The sequence below is a fragment of the Cuculus canorus genome, chromosome 1, assembly GCF_017976375.1.
Source record: "Cuculus canorus isolate bCucCan1 chromosome 1, bCucCan1.pri, whole genome shotgun sequence".
Taxonomy (NCBI): domain Eukaryota; kingdom Metazoa; phylum Chordata; class Aves; order Cuculiformes; family Cuculidae; genus Cuculus; species Cuculus canorus.
Window position 1 is genome coordinate 115364903 of NC_071401.1, and position 20519 is coordinate 115385421.

Genomic DNA, 20519 nt, shown 5'->3' on the forward strand with positions numbered 1-20519 from the left:
ATGAGAGGACTGTTCGGTGGATAAGAAATTGGTTGGATGGTCGTATTCAGAGAGAAGTGGTCAATGGCTCGATATCCAGATGGAGATCCGTGACAAGTGGTGCCCCTCAGGTGTCCATACTGGGACCAGTGCTGTTTAATATCTTCATCAATAATACAGACAGCGAGATCAAGTGCACCCTCAGCAAGTCCGCAGTTGCTACGAAGCTGAGTGGTGCAGTTGCCACACTGGAAGGATGGGATGTAATCCAGAGGGACCCAAGACAGGCTGGAGAAGTGGACCTGTGCAAATCTCATAAGGTTCAACAAGGCCAAGTGCAAGGTCCTACACCTGGGTCAGGGCAATCCCTGATTTCAATACAGGATGGGGGATGATGTGATTGAGAGCTGCCCTGCACAGGACTTGGGGGTGCCGCTTGATGAGAAGCTCGACATGAGCCAGCAATGTGCACTTGCAGCCTAGAAGGCCAACTGTATCCTGAGCTGCATCAAAAGAAGCATGGCCAGCAGGTCGAGGAAGGCGATTCTGCCCCTCTATTCCAACTCTTCTAAGACCCCACCTGGACCATTATGTCCAGTTCTAGAATCCTGAACGTAAGACGGATATGGAACTGCTGGAATGGGTCTAGCGGAGGTCTACAAGGATGATGAGAAGGCTGTTGCACCTCCCATACAATGACAGGCTGAGAGAGTTGGGGTTGTTTAGCCTGAAGAAGAGAAGGCTCCAAGGAGACCTTATAGCAACCTTTCAGTACCTGAAGGGGGCCTACAAGAAAGCTGGGGAGGGACTTTTTACAAAGGCGTATAGTGATAAAGGCGTTTAGTGATAAGACTAGAAGGGATGGGAATAAATTGGAGAGGGGAAGACTTAAGACTAGACATTTGGAGTAAATTCTTCAATGAGGGTGGTGAGGCACTGGCACAGGTTGCCCAGGGAAGTCATGGATGCCCCATCCCTGGAGGTGTTCAAGGCCAGGTTGGATGAGGCCTTGGGCAGCCTGATCTAGTGGGATGTGTCCATGCCGATGGCAGGATGGTTGGAATTAGATGACCTTTAAGGTCCCTTCCAACTAAAATCATTTATGACTTTACGGTTCCGCTACTATAATTTGATCTTCCAACTTGGGTGTACATGAGGGTTGTGAACTTAACTGCATCACTTGTAGACCAATGCAGTACATGAACCACACAGACATAATAAATCCCTGTCAATGGACACTTAATTAAATCTTCAGCACACTAAATGTTGTATTGATTATTATATTTTCTTTTAAACAAAAAATTTCACTTATTCTATATGAGAGCGGAAGAAGGATGGGGTAGAATGTTAAACATGGCCTTGAAGGATTATGCTGGTATAAGAGCGCAAGGCTTGGCACAATGGCTGAAGCACATCGCTAACAAGTAAGTTATCACATTTACAGTCTCTTTTCATTTGAACATACCTGACGTTCTTGAAGTCACTAAAAGATTAGCTTGATCTCTTTAAGCAATGGGTACTAAATAAATACTAAGTTGACTGGTACACACCACATACTTCAGATAAGCACAGGCAACTTGGCCTCAGTGTTGACTGACTTCTGAATTTCACCCACTTTCCCAAGGACTCTAGTTTTCAATTACAGCTTCTTTAAGAAAAGGGAGAAAGACAGCGTAAAAATTCTAGTCTGAGCACCAAAGGCAATTCACTCATCCTCCCCTGACTCCTATAAAACCCAAGAAGCAGCCCTCTAATAAGACCTTATCCCAGACTAGTTTTCACTTTCAACAACAATAAAACTTAATATCCAGATAAATACCAAGTTAATTGAATAATAATTTTCCAAGAGAAACTACTGTTTTCAATATCCAGTGCTATAACAGAAATCCATAAAAAGAATTTGCAACTTGCTAGTGTAGGAAGAGGTTTTACTGCAGCCTAACAAGATCTCTGCATCTTGAAGGAATGTCCAGGACATGCCTTCATCATTGCATACAGCACCAATTGTCAGTGACTGGCCCCAAAAACTCCAGATGCTTTCAGCAGCCCTGCACTCCTAGACACAGAAACCTGATTTAAATTAACACAAGGAACTCTAACTACAGCAGCCCAGCCCAGCTCTGCATGAGCTCATTTACCTTTAGTAAATGCAAGTCAAATTAGCATGCAGAGCTCCATGCTATCACTGCCAAACCACTTCTGATACTTGTTCAACCTCATTGAAATCAAACTCAGGTTAACTACAAAACACAATGGTCTATAACGTAGACATACCCTTAAGGTCTGAGATGATGCCAGGTTTTATGGATAAGATGGATTTAAAAAAGCTACATTTTAACAAGGTGCTTCTGCAAAGCCTGTAATAAAGAATCTCTTGAGGGTTTTGTTTATTTTTAAAGACCTTACCTACCGTACAGCTAACTCTCTAAGATCTCAAAATCCACAAAAATCTGACTGTGACAAGACTTGGGAAGGATGGAGAAAACTCTTTAGCTTTGTTAGTCAACAGGCAGTATATTTGCCTGTTGGTCTGGCTGAACTCCTTAGCTGAGTTGGATATTCACCAGAGGCCAGTGAAGCCCTGCATTTTCAAGGAGGTCATGGAGAAAAGCACTCAGCACCCCGGTAGGGGATCTGTTGGATGGGATGACTCTAATTGTCCCCGAATTAACTAAAATCAACAGAACAGTTGAGACACTGAAGACATGGTTTGGCAGATATGCAGAGAAGACCCTGGGTTTCCTGGAAGAAGATATTTGTGTACTGGAGAGGCACAGGTCCTGCGTAGTCCTCTCCACCTCCCATCTCTACTCCCCTAGTAACATTGTGATTAATTTCAAGTCATACAACAATTTCCAGGAATTGCCAAACCATTCATTAATCTTTACTAGGCCTCCTAGTTCACTGTAATAATTTTAAGAACACCACAAAGCTTCCACTGTTGTGTGAAAAGCTACCACTCTGCCCAATAGGACACATAACCATATGGTCAGGTGCCTTTTTCTGTACTGAATCTGTGGATTAATTAAGGCAAGTTGCTTGCCTTACTCTTTCTACCCTTGGTACCATCACATTCACTAAGTTTCTTTATTCACGAAAAGTTAAAAATCAAACTTCACCTTGTTACATTATTCTGACAACCTCTCTGCGAGCCACATCAAGGCCCACGTGTTTGCAGCATAGAGAGACTACATTTTAAGAACATCGGTGAACACAAACACCTTGGTTATACGTGATCTCCCATCTTCACGTTTAAAACTGATTCCTGTCATCATATTGATGAACCAGTGGGTCGCTTCCAACCTAGTCATTCTATGATTCTATATATACAGAAGGAGGTGAGTACTTCAAGTTAAAACAAGTGCCCTGGCGCTTCTCACCAAATTGCGATGGAAAAGAGGCAACCATCTCACTGGTGCAACTGAAAATTTTAAACTGAAGTAATGACAGATATAGCTAAGTTTGTTTCAATAAGTATCAAGCGCTTAATAATTTTCATCTGATTGTAACTTAAACACTAATCAATAGTCAGTCCAATTCTGCTGGTGCATAACTGCAGTTCATAGAATCACTAGGTTGGAAAAGACCTTTGAGACCTGTCCACAACTAAATCATATCCCTAAGCACTCAGTCTTCTCTGGACATGATCAAGGACCTCAATGTCTTTCTTGTATTGAGGGGCCCAAAACTGAACGTAAGATTCGAGATGCAGCCCCACCAGCGCCGACTACAGGGGCAGAATCACTTCTTGGTCCTGCTAGCCAAACCATTTCTGATACAGGCCAAGATGCTGTTGGCCATTCAGCCAGCTGTCAACCAACAAGCCCAGGTCCTTCTCTGCCAGGCAGCTTTCCAGCCACTCTTCCCCAAGCCTGTAGCGCTGCATAGGGTTGCTGTGTCCCAAGTGCAGGACTTGGCACCTGGCCTTATTAAACCTCATCCCGCTGAGCTTTAACATCCCTCATTGTGTGCCTGTTTAACTGCGTGTAACAGTTTTCAGAATTGTGCTCATCAAATGCTAAATCCTTGCTTAATTATTTACTTTCCTGACCATTGTTTTAAGAAGTTTATTTAAGAACTTTTTTTTTTTTTTCAAATTAGAGAAAAGTGAAAGGTGTAACTACTGGAAATAACAAAATTTTCACCTTGAAATCATAAGTATAATCTGACCTCATCCACTAAAATGATTCAGATCTGCCCTAGCAAGAAACACTTTCCTAAATTTCGTGCATGCCTGCAAATAGGGGTATAAAAAGAAGTGCTTCTGAAGCTTCCATATTTTGGCAGTATATGATACTCTTTGATGGCAGCTGCTGAAAACTTTCATCTCTACATCTTGTTGTGTCATTCCTGTCTGTAAAACAAGGTGTAGGTATTTTTCTGGACAACACATGCTAGTGCAACAGGTCTGTAAGTCACTATGGAACTGATTTTAAATATTCTTAAGTTGCTTTCACCACTGCTAGGAAAAAAGAAAAACACTATTTCATACACAGGCATTGAAGAATTTTTACTCAATTCACCTCATATGGCTGTTCCAGATATCCCTTTTTCTTTCCCTACAGCACAATAACAAGCAATTGACACTAGGTGGGATGGGAGAAACTGACATTTCGTGTACAGTTGAATTCTTTTTACTCCTAAGATCTGTCTACTGCTTAAAAAAAGCAACCTACTGTCAATTTCACCTCAGTCCTACTGAACTGCATTGTCTGTCCACATTCCCAAACATATCTGGCTAATATACAAACTTCTCCTTTCATTCAGAAAAATGGACATTTACTGATTTAAAATAAAATCTGTTAACACAAATCAAAAGATTCACAAGTCTCAAACCCAAGACGTTGTTGTCCACTGAATCATGGCCAATCACTTCATCTAGCTACTGCTTTGTTCAGTGCCAACTACAACCCTAAAGTCTGCAGATATCTTCTCAGGCAGGCCAGAGAGATTTTTACAAGAATGAGAGATTCAGAACTCAAAGAGCAAGGTTAAACAAGCATGAACATAGAACCACAGGTTTCAAATCATGCCTTCGATGATACATACTTGATTAAGCCCCCTGTTCTTTTGTAGTGATTTACATCCTGATCACAGAACGTCTCATGAGAGCACTGACCATCAGCTGGTAAGTGCAAACAAAAGCAAGAAAAATTGAAACAAGCTCTCCAGGAGTCCAAAGAAAGCCCAGGGCACTGGGAATAGAAAGAAATAAAATTCCAGCCTTACGTACTATATACTAGATACCACAGTCTCACTAGTTAGGATGAGCTTTTTTTTGATTACTTCCAATAATCGACAAACTTTGATATCTTTAATGCTGTTTTGAATCTTGGCAGACCTTCCAAAGAAAAACATCTCTACAGCAGAAAATTCCTTCACTCCCGCAGTCCCTTAGGCCCAAATGTTGTATCCCACTTTGTGGTCAGCTTTCCCACGATGTCAAGGTGAGTTTGCAACTTAGAAATGCTCACTGCTGATCTGTTAAACTGTCAACCACATATGCCAGCACGTTCCTGCATGGCTTCATCCGTGGTCTCCATTCACAGTGATGATGCACATTACAAGCAAACTACCACTTGTAAACTACTGAGTGAAAATAAAGGTCCTTTTTGTTGACAACGTAAGAATGCTTGAACTTTCTCTTTTGAAGCAGGATTCTTGAGCATAGTATCTCATTTGTTTTCCTAAATTATTCAGAAGTCCAAGAAACACCTACGCAAGGTGGGTCTTTGAAATTCTGGTCTAACTTGCTCATTTCTTGAATGCATGCAATAGCAAAATCAGTTTATTACCTTTATTTACCTTCAGACCATGGCTCTAGTATAGAACAGTCAGCTCCTGCCACCTTGTGGGACTCCACAGATTTCCCTGAAAGCTTGTTTCAGCAGCAAGCTAGTCAGTTAAAACAAACATTCAGCAGCTACTTTCCTTGTGTTTCTCCAAAATAAGAGAAATATTTATGGAGAGGCTATGCCATTTTTTAGTATTTTCTGGTTCATTATTCCTAGTATTGTTTATATAGTTGAACTGCTGGATTTAGTAATCTTATGGAAGGTGTTTTAAATATTTAAATGCCTGTCAAGAATTCTAAGTTTTGGAAGCTGATGCATCTAAGTTTAAAATAACACCACAATGAAATACTTGTCACCAGCAGTAAGTTTCACGTATTTGAAACAGACTCAACATAGAAATAATTTTAATTTAGGCTGCAAATCCTTCCATCCAGGTGCAATTTTGAAACCAAACAATAATCTCAGTCTTATAACGAATTATGCAGGTGCTTAACTTTTAATATGGCAATAAAACACACAGAGTTCTCCCAAAAGATGCGTCTCCATGTGATTACTTTTTAACTACAGTTTAACTTTTTATTTATTATTTTTCCTCTCCTCATCCCCCTCCATTCCTACCTCACATGGCTGACTTAATGAATGAGTGAAGTTCTCCAAAGACGAATGAGACAATTGGAACGAAAGTAGTATTTCAACACAATAACAAGCAAGTGAAGATCCATGGATCTCTGTCCTCGTATCTTACATGTTGTCGACTGTCCCACAGACAGGTAATTTGTCACAACAGCTCTGTGTAATCATAGAATTGCTTGGTTGGAAAAGACCTTTGAGATCGAGTCCAACCCTACCAGTCCGCTACTAAACCCTCTTCAGCTACCTATCCTTTAAATGCCTCCAGGGACAGTGACTCAGCCACCTCCTTGCACAGCCTGTTCCAGTCCTTGATAATTCCTGCAGTGAAGAAGTTTTTCCTAATGTCTAATCTGAACTTCCCATGGTGCTACTTGAGGCCTTTCCTCTCATCCTATCACCTGGGAGAAGAGACTGACACCCACCTCTCCACAACTTCCTTTCAGGTAGTGGTAGACTGTTGTAAGGTCAGCCTTTTCCTCCAGGCTAAACAACCCCAGTTCCCTCAGGCGCTCCTCATAAGAGTTGCGCTCCAGACCCTTTGCCAGCTTCGTTGCTCTTCTCTTGACATGATCAAGGACCTCAATGTCTTTCTCGTACTGAGGGGCCCAAAACTGAACACAAGACTCGAGGTGCAGCCCCACCAGTGCTGACTATAGGGGCAGAATCACGTCCCTGGTCCTGGCCACACCATTTCTGATACAGGCCAAGATGCTCTTGGCCTTCTTCCCATTCAGCCAGCTGTCAACCAACACTGCCAGGTTCTTCTCTGCCAGGTAGCCTTCCAGCCACTCTGCCTCATGCCGGCAGTGCTTCATGGGGTTGTTGTGTCCCAAGTGCAGGACTCGGTACTTGGCCTTGTTAAACCTCATTCTGTTGGTCTCAGTCCATCGATCCAACCCGTTCAGATCACTCTGTAGAGCCTCCCTAGCCTCAAGCAGATCAACACTTCCTCCCAGCTTAGTGTCATCCGCAAACTTACTACTAAGGGTACATTCAATCCCCTCATCCAGATCATTGATAAAGATATTGAACAAAACTGGACCCAGTACTGAGCCCTGGGTGACTCCACTTATGACCAGCCTCCAACTGGATTTAACTCCATTTACCAGAACACTTTGGGCTCGGCCATCCAGACAGTTTTTTTACCCAGCAGAGGGTGTGCCTATCCAGGCCAGTGGCAGCCAGCTTCTCAAGCAGAATACTGTAAGAAACAGTGTCAAAGGCTTTACTTAAGTCCAGGTACACTATATCCACAGCCTTTTCCTCATCCATTAAGCGGGTCACCTTGTCATAGAAGGAAATCAGGTTAGTTTGGCAGGACCTGTCTTTCACAAACCTGTGTTGACTGTGCCTGATCACCTGGTGGTCTTGTGTGTGCTGTGTGATAGCACTCAAGGTGCAAAAAAAAAAAAAAAAACTAGCGGCTGCAAACAACAGAGAAGAGATGAGGTTCTTTTTATTTAAGCAAAACGTCTGCTGCTCCAGATCTCAAAATTGAAAAAGCACAGGGAAGTGCAAATGATGTGACTCCATGAAACTGATCAACAGCCTCAATGAACCTGCTTCTTTCTATTCTCAGAGTGATTTGTTACAGATGCACAGAAATGCAAGAACAATCAAGGGAACACTTGCTCCCCCCGACTCCATCATCCCACAACTGCTTCACTGAACCCAGTGGAGATCTGCTGTGCTGTGTACTTGATGCCAACTGCAGCAGACTTAACTCCCTGAAACTTTCTCCTGGTAAAGCAAAAACTGTCAGACACAAAATATTAACATCTCTTCCTGATGTCACAAGCAAATCATCTCTAGTAAAGGACTTAATAGCTTATAAATAAACTCAAGAACAATAATTACAGGTCCACAGCCCAAGGAAATACAGCAGGAATGGCCTCTTTCATCCATAAGCAGAACGTATTTTCGCTGAAGAGTGAAACAATGAAAAAATGTCAGCCAACGAATCAAGTTGGCATAGTATACCTGAGGGACAGAAATTTTGTATTCTTGAACAAACAGTTTTACAATTTCACAAGCTTCCCTGGTAACTTGATAATTGGAGTTGTTTCCAATAGCCATCATTTTCTTCCCACCTCTTATTTCCTCCTACATACTCTTAAAATCCTAATAGCCATATGATTAATTTGGAAACTAAAGTTCAGAAGTCTCAGTGACAACACTGACTACACCTCAGCTCCAATACTGAGACGCCCTTCCAGACTGAGCTGTGTCTGTATCCTGACTGTCTAGAAGACACCAAAATGTTCCTCACATTTGTTCTTGCCCATCCCAATCTTCACTATAGGAAACTCAGACAGACAAACAGGCAGGGAGCTCTAAAAGAGAGTCCTCAATCTGGATGACCAGGGAATCAAAACTGCTGGGCATACCCTCCCCACTCCAGATACAGCCAACACCTTGCAAGCACAGCCCAAAACCCACTACAATCTTACCTCACTCTGGGTATCAGGAATACAGACACCTCCTCATCATGAGCTTTTTGATTCGGCCTTTTTCTTACTCTGGAGCACCGCGACGTTAAGTCACTCTCACTATAACTGCAGATCGGTATCTAAGAGCTACTTTAGGCTACAAAGAACTAGCATGCTCTAGCACCAGAATGGATCAGATCAAACACCCACTGCATACAAGGAAAATACTAGGACCCTGGAAGAAATTCCACTTTGATGCAACGGAATCATGTCCTGCCATATCCTCTTACTCCCATTTTATTTCTCTTCTAGCCCTATATTCTGCAGCATTACAAATGCAGCAGGACAATCCCTCAGCTAACTTTCGGCTTGCCTACATGCTCACAACAGTCTAACTGTAAGAGCAGGGAGTTGAGCTACAACCTTATTCTTCAGGATAGTTTGAAACTAGTGGCAGCACAGACACACTTCTCATACCCTGACTAAAAGTCCTCTTCTTCGTGAGTCAGACCAGATAATGACAGCACCTCCAAGCAGTAGCAAACTCACTGTTGACCACAGCATTCTTAACACAAGCAGTGAAAACTGCCTAGCACTAACTTCGCTTAGAGTTGCAAGTTCTCTAAGGAGCCAGAAGCACCTGATCCAGGTCAAGGAAGTGTCATAGCCTGGCTTCAGTCTGGTTCCCATCTGAAACACTACTCCTTAGCTGTCAGTGTAAGGTTTGGTTTCCTTTTCTCAGAATATATGTTCTTCTGCAAAAATATTATTTGACTTTTGCAAACTTTTGCTGAGGAAGCTCTCCAAGCAGTTACATAGATTAATTACTTTAATCATGTATTAACTGGAGGAAGAAGAACTAAAAAAAAAAAAAAAAGCCACCCTATTCCTGGGCCACTTACCCCTTCCGTCTTTGTTTTATCTATACACTTATTGATCTCCTTTCACTGTCAACAGTTTAGCCCTACATTTTAAGAAGAAAAATATGAAAGTTCTGAATGTAATTGTGTCTATTTCTGGAGTAACATCTCTAAAAATCACTCAGGTTACAGAATTTAGAAACTTCAGTATGTAATAAGTCTTATCAGATTTCCAAGAGGAACTTCACTGCTTCATCAACTAGAATCTACGATCAAATCCATCTTCACCAGTTGCTTCATTGATGCCAGCCCACAACGGCTTACCCAGAACTATGTAAGATCAGCTGCATGTAGGGTTTCAATCCCGCAACTGCAACAGCTCTGGGAGACTGCTAACAGAGGTAGTGGAAGACTGGGCCTTAAAAAAATCAAGTATATAAAGATCTTTGTCCTCTCCATAACTGAAGCACAAGTCTTAAAAACCAACCAAACAAAAAACTTTTATATTTGTGAAATTAAAATCAATTCTTTAGACAGTAAGCAGGACCAGCATTCTTCAAGTCAAGCTCCTGAACATCGATAGGCTGTTTCCCCATATTTTATTTTGTTGGCTTTTTTAGCAGTAGTTTTTCAGGATTTTTTCATGAAGATACTTATTTTTATTCTAGCAATTCTTTCCTATCCCACTCAGATGAAAATCCTATGTGGCCCTTGTCTTACAGATAAACACAGACAGATAAAAAGATGCAGGTTCGGCAGTATTTAAGAAAAGGTCACCCTTTAAAAAAATTTACACCACTGGCTGGAACTATAGAGCAAGGACAGGAAATAACTCCCTTGGGATCTACCGATTTTTACCAATTATCTTCTTAGCTTTCTACCACTTTATTTCACAGTATAGCACACAGGTTGCTAGTTTTGAAATCTGAAGGTGAACAAGATAGTAAGGATTTTATGTGAAATCAGGTTCTGGTACGCTCAAGACTATATGCCAACTGAGAAGGCAGAATGTGCTTAACACCCTGCATCAGCACAGAAGTCCACAGCTCCGAATCGTACTAGCCTAAGAAAAGAAAGCATGAGATCCATGGACTCTCAGTATAATCTGCTTTAAAAGCTAGTCATTAGGCTTCCTTGTTGCAGACCTACTATGAAACTACAAGTTTAAGTCTGGAACCAGAACTACAAAGTGTCTCACAAAACCCCACACTGCCACGATGTCGACTTCCTTCCAGACCACTTGTGCCAATCCTTGGAGCAAGAAGCTCAAGCTAGAGCCAGCTGGACACTCTGCAATATATATGTATAAACCAAGCCTCGTCTACGAAACCCTTATAAGCAGAAGGACATTTCAGCTCATGCCTGGAACCAGCATAAATAAGTTTCTACCACCTTCACACATCTCGGATCACAAACAGAACACGCTTATGCATCCTTACAAGAGCCACTTTCAGACAAGTAGGAGGAATGGAGGGCAATATTCAAACAGCACTGAGCTCAGAAGAGACCGTGGGTTGGAAGAACAAAACACCACGTCCAAAAGCTCTGACCTACAAGGTTACATTTCTGTCATTAGCACAAGCTCTCAAATTAAGTAGAAAAATTTTGACTTGAGCTTGGATGTTAACAGATTTGTTAAATTCACAAATACTTAACCAGTAAGCCTTAAATCGATAGATGGCAGGTTACTATCATTTTTTTCACCTACCAATATGGAAAAGCAATGTATGCACATACACAGGGAAGATGTTGTAGTAAGGAAGACGTAGCTGGTGTTATAAATTTAACAGTAATGTAGAAACGTGCAGGAAGTTCAGGAGTTCTGTACTTGGTTCTGCCACCAGCCATCTGGTCTTACCTGAACATCCTGGGGTCTACTCTGCAATCTGCAAAACTGAGGTGGTAACACTGGTGCTGAAATGTTTGTAAAATGTTGTTAGTTGATGCCTGTAAAAGTACACAATAGGAAAGTAAAGTGTTATTACACCCTAATAATGTACTGTTAAACAAAATATGTAAGGCATATGAAGGACAATACCACCTACAGTACACACTCTTGAAGACACTGTTAGTATACCTGCTTAGAAAGTGAATTGTTTGGGCTGTCTGGTGGGATGAAATGCTAATAGTCAACCTGAAGTTCACCTCTCTAAAGAAAGAAGCACACACTTTTTCTATATCTTAATTAAACAAAACTGAGCCTCAGTGTAAAATTTTCCCCAAGTATTATAACCAGCACAAATAATCCAACTACTATTTTACCCTACGATAGAGCCAACATATGGGAATAAATAAAATCAAACATAATGTGGACAACTCTTCTCAACTTTCTGCTCTGCTACTCAGTACCAAGTTTTTCTTCCAGAGCTTGTGCAACACCCTACAAAGGACGAAGCTGTCACTATCACAAGTTTGTAAATGGAGAAACAGAGAGAGAAGGAAAGAGGAAGCGATCTGCCTGAGATCATGAAGTAAGTTAATGGTAAAAACTGCAGCACCAGACAGTGGTGATTTTTTCCTGTTCCATCCAGCACCATTTTCACCCTTTGCTGGAATCCTATAAGGAAGTGCTAACCTTTCATATGTCTGCTAAAATATAAGTGCAGAGTTGGAAGATATTTGCACCCAACTCTCTGAATGTATTTGAGCAGAAGTAGTGAATGGTACTAGATACAGCACTGTGTATGCCCCAGGTGTGCTTCAGGAAGTTCATTCAGTACCTGGGACGCATTTCAATAGAAACTCACTCCATGATCACTCTTCTTCACTCCTAGCACCATCAGAGTATAAATTATGCATTATTCTATGAAATTTGTCTGCCTTCAACAAATTAGCCTAGTTTCAGCTATACCAGAACACAAACAGAACAAGTACTATGGCACCAGGATACTACTCTATACCTAGAAAGGAATTCTTTTGTGTGTGCTTCACTTCTACATCAGTTATGGCATGAGCACACCTCAAAAAGCTAAAAAGCAAACTTATGGAAATGCAAGCACACCCCTGAAAAAGGGATTTTTGCTGGTTTTTTTTTTTGTCTCTGTAGCTAAAAAAGTTGTAGTGGCATACTGCATCTTTATTCTAAGGTGCAGTATCCATGATCACACTTTCACCCACATTTGTACTACAGTAAAACCCACATCAAATACCAGTATCATTATAGTAGTAAAGTACAGGTGATCCTTAAAGAATTTTCCATGAGATTCATGAAGATTTTCTTACAAGACACAATTTATTTCCACTGAAGTCAACTGCCACATTCTCACGGAACTCAGCACGACAGCGGCAAGACCTAACGGGGCACAGCTCCGAGTAACACTTAGCATAGCTCCCTTGTGGATGGGAGGTGGGGAAGCGCACATATAGTCAGTTGCTGCTGTCAGTTTTGGGGGGTGGGGAAGAGAAACATCTGTGAAAGTGACAGGATCTATTTTGCAGATAGTAAACAATAGCTATGATATTTTGGAAAGGGTTCCCCCCCCCTCCCGCAGCTTACCTTATACAAACTTGGGAGTGCTCAGGCTAAGACAGCGCACTTGCCTTTGCTCTCTCTCTCTCTGTGTTTGGCTGGAGCTGCCATGAAAGCAGACTGCTTGGCAGAGACACTAGTTTGGTTGAGTACTTGCAGAAACCTTTCTGGTTGCGAAGAAATTATTTTCTGGAATTTCCAGGGTATAAGAACTGTTACAAGAAAAACACTGGCCTATCATCTAAACATGGACTGTTGGTGAGATTGTTTTACTAAACTGATCCACTTGACTAACTCTCCAAAGCAGAGGGAAAAACGCAAGCTTTAAACTGCAGTGATGGGACCAAAACCCCTCCTCCACAAATGAAAAAAAAACCAAAAAACAAAACCAAAAATCCAAACAGGAGTAAAGGCGTCTTTTCCTTCCAACCAAGTGTTACAGATGTAGTTACATCATCAATACTTTAAAAACAGCACTGCTCCTAGGTGGTTTTGCCACAATCCCTATGACTAAGGCAACCAAATTCTGTTCAGCAGCCTCAGAGGAATTGCACAAGCTCACACCAACTTTCAATTCAGACCAAAGTGAATTTTACATCCAGAGTTGTTAGCCTGACCAGTAGCCCATTTCAGTGCAAGCTATCAGGAAAACACTGCTAAGCGCATACTGAGTAACAGGCTTCTCTGACACATCTCAGACAGAATACCTTCAAAGATACCAATTCTCCTGAGAAAATCTTGGCTCAAATACTTCTTTTCTGAACAGGAATAAAGCCTCAACATTTCAAATGTCTAAGAGGGGATGGGGGTGCGAAAGCAAGTTAGAACAAGAGTAGCTCAATCCTATGGAAATACAATAAACTATAAAATCAGCTGCATTAGGAAAGCATTCTGTTTAAACACTTATGCTAAACAAGAGCTAATTGTTTTAGGGCATCTTCATAAAACATGAATGCTTTAGCAATAAACAGCTTCCATCAGAAAAGTTGCCTAAATCTGCAACTACTTTATTTTCTTACTGATCTTGTACTAAATCTAAATGAAAATGACGATCCTCTCAGGATGAGTGATTCATCTTACTTTGGCTTGTTCTCCTCTTAGGAAAAAGAGCAGGTAATTCTCAGTAGTTTTTTCATTTCAATATGTTAAGGAAGGTCTGTTTGGTTTGGTTTTTTTTTTCTTTTAAAAAATTGACTGTTATAAACATCTGTGACCTACATTAGCATTTTGACCTTTGCTTCAATTTTCTTACAATTTCTGTCTAGCTTTCTAATCTTATCTTTGTACATTTAGTTATACAAGACCACAACTAACTGCTGAGACTTTGAATATCCTATTTATTGATATGAAATAATACAGAAAAGCAAGACAAAGACAGGATCACAAAACCTATGTTTGCACTGGGGAAAGCTGGCCATAAAAACACTTCTTGAAGTGCGTTAACTCCTCTTTCAGGGAGGTGGGGGCAAAACTGCAGTATAGGAGTAGTTTGTGTAATTGTGCCACCAATCCTCAGGCACACTCTGTATTTCTGAGCACAACCCTTCTACTACCTGAGCTCTAACTCTGCATTCCTTAATGGTCACAGACACTGTTACATGGCTGTCCTATGGAGAAAAGCTGCACAGAGAGAGCTGCAGAGTCAATACATGTTATCAAGCTCTTTGACTCTGCCCAAATGCTATTAGTATTTTGGTAGGTTTGGGGATTAAAATTCTTTACTCATGTTAGCCCCCAGAGTTGCTGTGACATATTTAACAATTTTTTAATTTTTTTTTTTTAATTACTCTTTCTTCATCTAATACATTAGTCACACATTCAGCATCCAGTAACCAGCTTGGTTTCACTTTTTTATTTCTGGACACCAGTGGTACTCAATTAATTCCTGGAAGTTATCAAGTCCCTTCCAAAGTCACAGTCACATGCCACACAGTCTAAAGCAAAGCTTGCAATAGCAATTTTAAAATGATTTTTTTTTAAAATGTTAAGTACATATCTGTCTGAACAGACAGATATCTGTTCATTTACATCTGCTAGAAGCTACAGAAGGGCCTAGCTCCCACAAAAAAAAAAGGTTAATATGAGCTACAGTGTCACCTAGTGAGCTATTCTGCATTCCTTCATGGTGTAAGATACTGTCCCAAGGCATGTGTTATTCCAACACAAACTCTGGACAATGGATACTGAACTTATCTGAGAAAATCTATTCAGCTTAACAGAAACGGATACAGTTACAAATTAATCCTTTCTGAATAAAGAAACCAGACTCAAGTTTCAATCAGACATTATTGTTGCTAAATGTATTTTAATAAAAATATCAAATTGTGATTACCTTTAAATTATGACAAAACAATATTAAATTCTACTGTAATATTATATAACTCAATTTTAAATTAAAATAAGTTACAAATGTTTGATGTCAAAACTGTAAACAAAGTTCAAATACTGAATAGGTAAGTCTTCATCAAAGGCCCAAGAACAAGCAGTACGTTTAGAACTAAGTCACCTGAAAGTAGTAACTTCCACTGCATTTGCAGAGAAAATGTCTTGGCTCCACAAGAAACTAACTAGGAACTGAAAAAGCGAGACCACTCGTTTTCCTCCTTATCTGAGAAAGCAAAGCAGAAAAGTCTGAGTTCTACTAGTTCTAAAAGCTTGCACTCAGTTACAGTGGAATCGGTTACCTTACTAGAGATAACACTTTACTTACATTTTAAGTGCAAACTCTATTGGCGTTAACTTGTGTGCATGTGGGTGTTCACGCATGAGGGTAGCTTTATTAAACAGGACATTTTTAAAAGCTACAGTTAAAAGGGGGGAAAAAAAAGCATAATTCGTCATGTCCTTAATCAAAACTTTCTTAACAGCTGCAATCTAAATAAACGCATGTAAACCATGTAATCACTTAGAAAGTGTGCAGGCACACAGTGCATCCTCTGAACTAACAAAAAAAGTAGTGCCAAATTTAGTTTAAAAGTTATATTTAGCAACACATTTTAACAGTCGTCTACCAACAGAGATTGCTTCTGAGAAAGCAAATACAAAAATACCAAAGCAAAATGAGATTAAAATCACCGATTTAAACCAAGTGTTTATTGACCAAAATAATTATTTAAATCAACTCAGTAGGTATAACTGCAATTTCAAGGCAGCAGACACGTAAAGCCTTGAGAGGCATTAGGTACAGAGAGATTCACAAGGACCAGGAATACGAGGTATATAAACCCCTCCCTGCTTTCACTGTGCCTGCCCCCACTCTCTCTCTTCAGCCGGGCTCAATCTCTGCAAAGCCTGTTAGCGCTCCACAAAACACCATCCCCCACTCAAAAACATTTTTTCCTCTAGGATCCTTGGATAAGAACATGTACTGTCCTCACTGGAAGACCTGCATGGTGCTTTTCTCTCCTGCAACCAATTGCACGGGGATGTCTGTGACGACTGCCTCACCTCTCATTTTCATTTCTCTCTTTCCGTCTCTAAATGAAGCATCACAGCAAACTTCAAATGCAGCCCTATGGGTCCATCCAGGAAAGCAAGACTGCACACAGAAACTAGAACATCCGTGGCACAGAAACCAGCAGGACAATTCTTAGACAAAACACAGAATCTGGTCAGTTTTCTCAGGTGCTTCCCTCCTGCACTCCTTTATCCTTTCACTCGCTTTGGCCCCATTGCAAGACAGCATAACGAAACAGAAAGCTTGACAGGGACATCCTCGAGAGTCCACTTCACTATATAAATAAATAATCTGTTTCCTCTAGGCATGTCTCTCAGAAGGGCAGGATCTTCCTTTGCTGATGAAAAACCAGGAAGACTTTGCAGGCATGCAGGCCCAAAGCTTTGTCTGGAGCTTCCATCTGAACAGCCAGTCTTGACTAAAAGTGAACTGAGTAGAGATCTGAAATCTGACTACATCAGATTTCCAACACCTGCAACTGAGCATCCGGATCCCTTCAACAGTTTCCTCCCAAGGACAGTGACAGCCCAGACTCTGGCAAGGGCCCCCACCACATAAGATTTAGCCGGGATCACTTCTAACCATAGACTAATTACTTTCTGCTGCTTTGGTACATAATGCTGAGGAGAGACAGTTAAGTACATACATGAGACGCAAGGAAAATACTGATTCACTACCAAAGGAAACACTTAAAAGACAATTTTCCCCTCAGACACATGTAGGGGATTCTCTCATATTAATCGGAAATGGACATATTCAACAAATCGTTACACTTAGCTATCCATAACTTACTTCCCTTATTTAAGGTTTTCTATACAAAGAAATAAAAATTAAAACTTCCTCCTCTTGCTCTAGTTCTGACACTTGTGCTCTTTATTTAGTCCAACATTTTTCAAAGAATGGCACAGAGCTTCTGCTTAGTCTTTCAGCATGAGAACTCATTTTTAATCAGTAAAACAGAGCAAGTAAATTGTGAATAATTATTTGCATTAATATATTTGCTACCAGTTTTATCATTCTTCACTTTGCAGACACAAGTTTCCCCCTATAAACACCTCTGTTTCTCCAAAAGCAGCTGGAAATTAACGATGCTATTTTTATTTCTTATTAATTGGTATGCCGTAGCTCTAATCAGTGCTGGATCATGCTGCAATTTTACATACTTGTTTCAAAATATATTACAAGCACTTGATGACTGATGTTTAACACAATGTATGAAAGTGTATCTCAAACAAATTAGAGAGAAGAAATACAAATAAAGACACTTTATTTAAATATGAAAAAATATTCCAGACATCTTCAAACAAGAGGTATACCCTGAAACTCAGAAGTGTGTGGCATGGAGCACTCATTGATTAGAATTGAGCCAAGCAGAAGTTTGTACTATTCAATGTGAAATCTGGGTATAAAGAAACTTTTTGCAAAGCAAAAGAACATCTGAAGCCAGACTTACCAATGAAGTGGAGATAACAATGCTAATTTTTTTCAAATCTATCTTCTCCAACCACTGGTTTGCAGTACATCAGAACGCTTTCTTTGCTTAGCCATACAGCCAACTTGGGAAGCAAACACACTTGGAACAAAATACCATACGTGCCAAAAGATGTATGATCTACCAAATGGCATTCTCGCATTTCATGCTCTTCCACCCTCCTCTCATTTATGGGAACTCTGCATATTTCAACAACATCTCTATTCCTAACCCTTTCCTCCACTGCTCATCATCAAGCCAGGGACTGCCTATAACCTGTGCACTGATCACTGAGTACAATGGGTGCATGACCCTGGCAGGACTATCTGCCATCAATAATTTTAGAATAATGCGAAATCTGCAGCTTTCCTGAGGAACTACAGGCCACCAGCAACTTTAGGCAGCAGATTTCTGAAAGGGTGCACATTGCTGATGCAACTCTGGTTCTGACTTTTTGTTCAGGAATCCACTTGCACAGTTGTAACTGTGGGATTGAGCTCTTCAGTAGTTAGGACAAGAGACATTTGTGTTCCCGTACTTCATCCCATAAGAGAAAAAAAATCCCAAGAAATTAGCAGGATGTTGCTAACTGTACATCACTGTATGCATGGCATGGCTCAAAAACTACTTGTAGAAAGCACATCAAACCTGGCCAACCACAAAAATGCCTTTTTCATTCACCTAGCGAAAAAAATCATAGTAAGAACAACTTCCTCTCAAATTTCACAGGCAGATTTTAATGTAGAACATTACAACATTTTAGTTCCACTGACCTTTGTGGAGTTACTTCACACTGAAGAGGCTGAACTAAGATAAGAAATCAAGTTCTCCCTCACTCCTCCCATTCTCTCCCGAAGTTTGCTTTATTCAGTCTCATCTCCAAATCTCTCGTGACGTCTTCTTCTCAAATATTGCTTTGACAATCACAAAATAATGCATTCTCTCACATACTTAAACAAAACCCTAGGATTATTTGCTTCATAAAAGAACACAGATTGAAGAGTGAAGACTTACTGTTCTACAGCAAGAGACATAATCCTAACTGCTACTGTGCAACATGCCCTTCCCACTCCCCTTGCTGGATAACTCCGGATTGTGCAGAACATGAGTACAAACAAGAAACAAAAAAAAAGAAAAAAAAAAACTTCTGACAAGGTATATGTTTAGAAGTCCTTACGTAGCTGGCAGAAAAAGTATACTGGGGAAAGAGCTGAAAGGTATTGGTTCAAAGCCAATAGTCATCAATCCATGACCCAGCCCACCAGAGGCCCAGAAGCAGGTTTAAGCTTTCCTCACTTAAACTGTGCCATGGGCCAGTTCAGCTCTCATCAACAGTACCAAGGAGCAGGAACCAACATGTTCCTGACCCTGACATAGGCTACTCTGGGTTTCAGAAGCCCCTGCTGAGAGCATGGATGACAAAAATCTTCTTGCTACACCTACTTAAGAAGAGAGTAGCCCCACAGCCCAGTGTGCACTTAGTGTGGTTCCATAAGGTCTCAAAGCAGACTCCTCAACAATTTGCTACATATATGTTGCCTTTCAGAAAGAAAAAATAATTTAAAAACCACCAAACAAACAAACAACACCAAACAGGCAGAAGGAAGATGTGGCTTCCCACCTCCACTCGGCAAGGGAAGGTGTAGACAGGACTCTTTAACTTTTTGTCAAGAGAGCTTCTACTTGAATTAAGTTCCATAGATCCCATATTGTGCAAGTCCACTGAATTATTTTTATCTTCGCTGAATGAGACTCACTGCGACATGAAGGGTCAATAAAACGCTGTTTCTTACTTTCAGCGATTGGTACATTTTATAAAATCTCTTATATTGGAACACCCACGTGGAAGACTTCTGACAATAAATATTCCATGCTTCCTAAGCAACTGATTTTCTTAGTGTAGTCTCATGAAATCCTGTTAACTTTCCTTCCCCTTGCTAAGAATTGAAAATTTGTTGTACTAGCTTTCTTTGTACTCGGATATGCCTGAAGCTAGTTTATTTTCACATGCTGAATTGTCCATGCTCATAAGGACTTGCTATTCCATTATGCATTTGTGTGCTATAAAGGAAAAAGCGTGAACACTGGAAAGTGTCAAAGCCACACTTTTCCTCTGTGTTGATCCACTTTTTATGGAATCAAATTTAGAAATACTAAAAATAATAAAATGCTGCTATTGTGATAATATTACAATTAGGTCTGTGCTCAGGCATTAAGTAAAGTACACTCTTCTCCTCAAATACAGCTCCTGTTATAAAATCAAACCCAACTTATATTCTCAGTAACAAAACACTGGTAATCAGCAAATCTGAAAATTGTAAAGGATGAAACTTGTTTACCAGGTTTACAAATAAAAAGTTCAAATTAGTACGTTACCTATTAATTACAACACTGTTAAGAGTGTCAAAGTTACGTGTTTCTGTTGA

At 40.5% G+C, this 20519-nt stretch overlaps 1 protein-coding gene across 16 annotated transcripts in view; it reads right to left on the reverse strand.

Moving 5' to 3' along the window:
- BBX (BBX high mobility group box domain containing) overlaps positions 1-20519 on the reverse strand; it is a 155067-nt gene that overhangs the window by 126624 nt on the left and 7924 nt on the right. For 2 of the 16 annotated variants that reach the window (XM_054068735.1, XM_054068694.1), the window contains exon 3: positions 11555-11610. The exons of 13 other annotated variants lie outside the window; for them this stretch is intronic. The gene's annotated coding sequence lies outside the window, so the exon portion shown is untranslated. Of the gene's footprint in view, positions 1-11554; positions 11644-20519 lie in introns of all 16 variants that reach the window. One more of the 16 variants, XM_054068729.1, reaches the window with a different exon arrangement.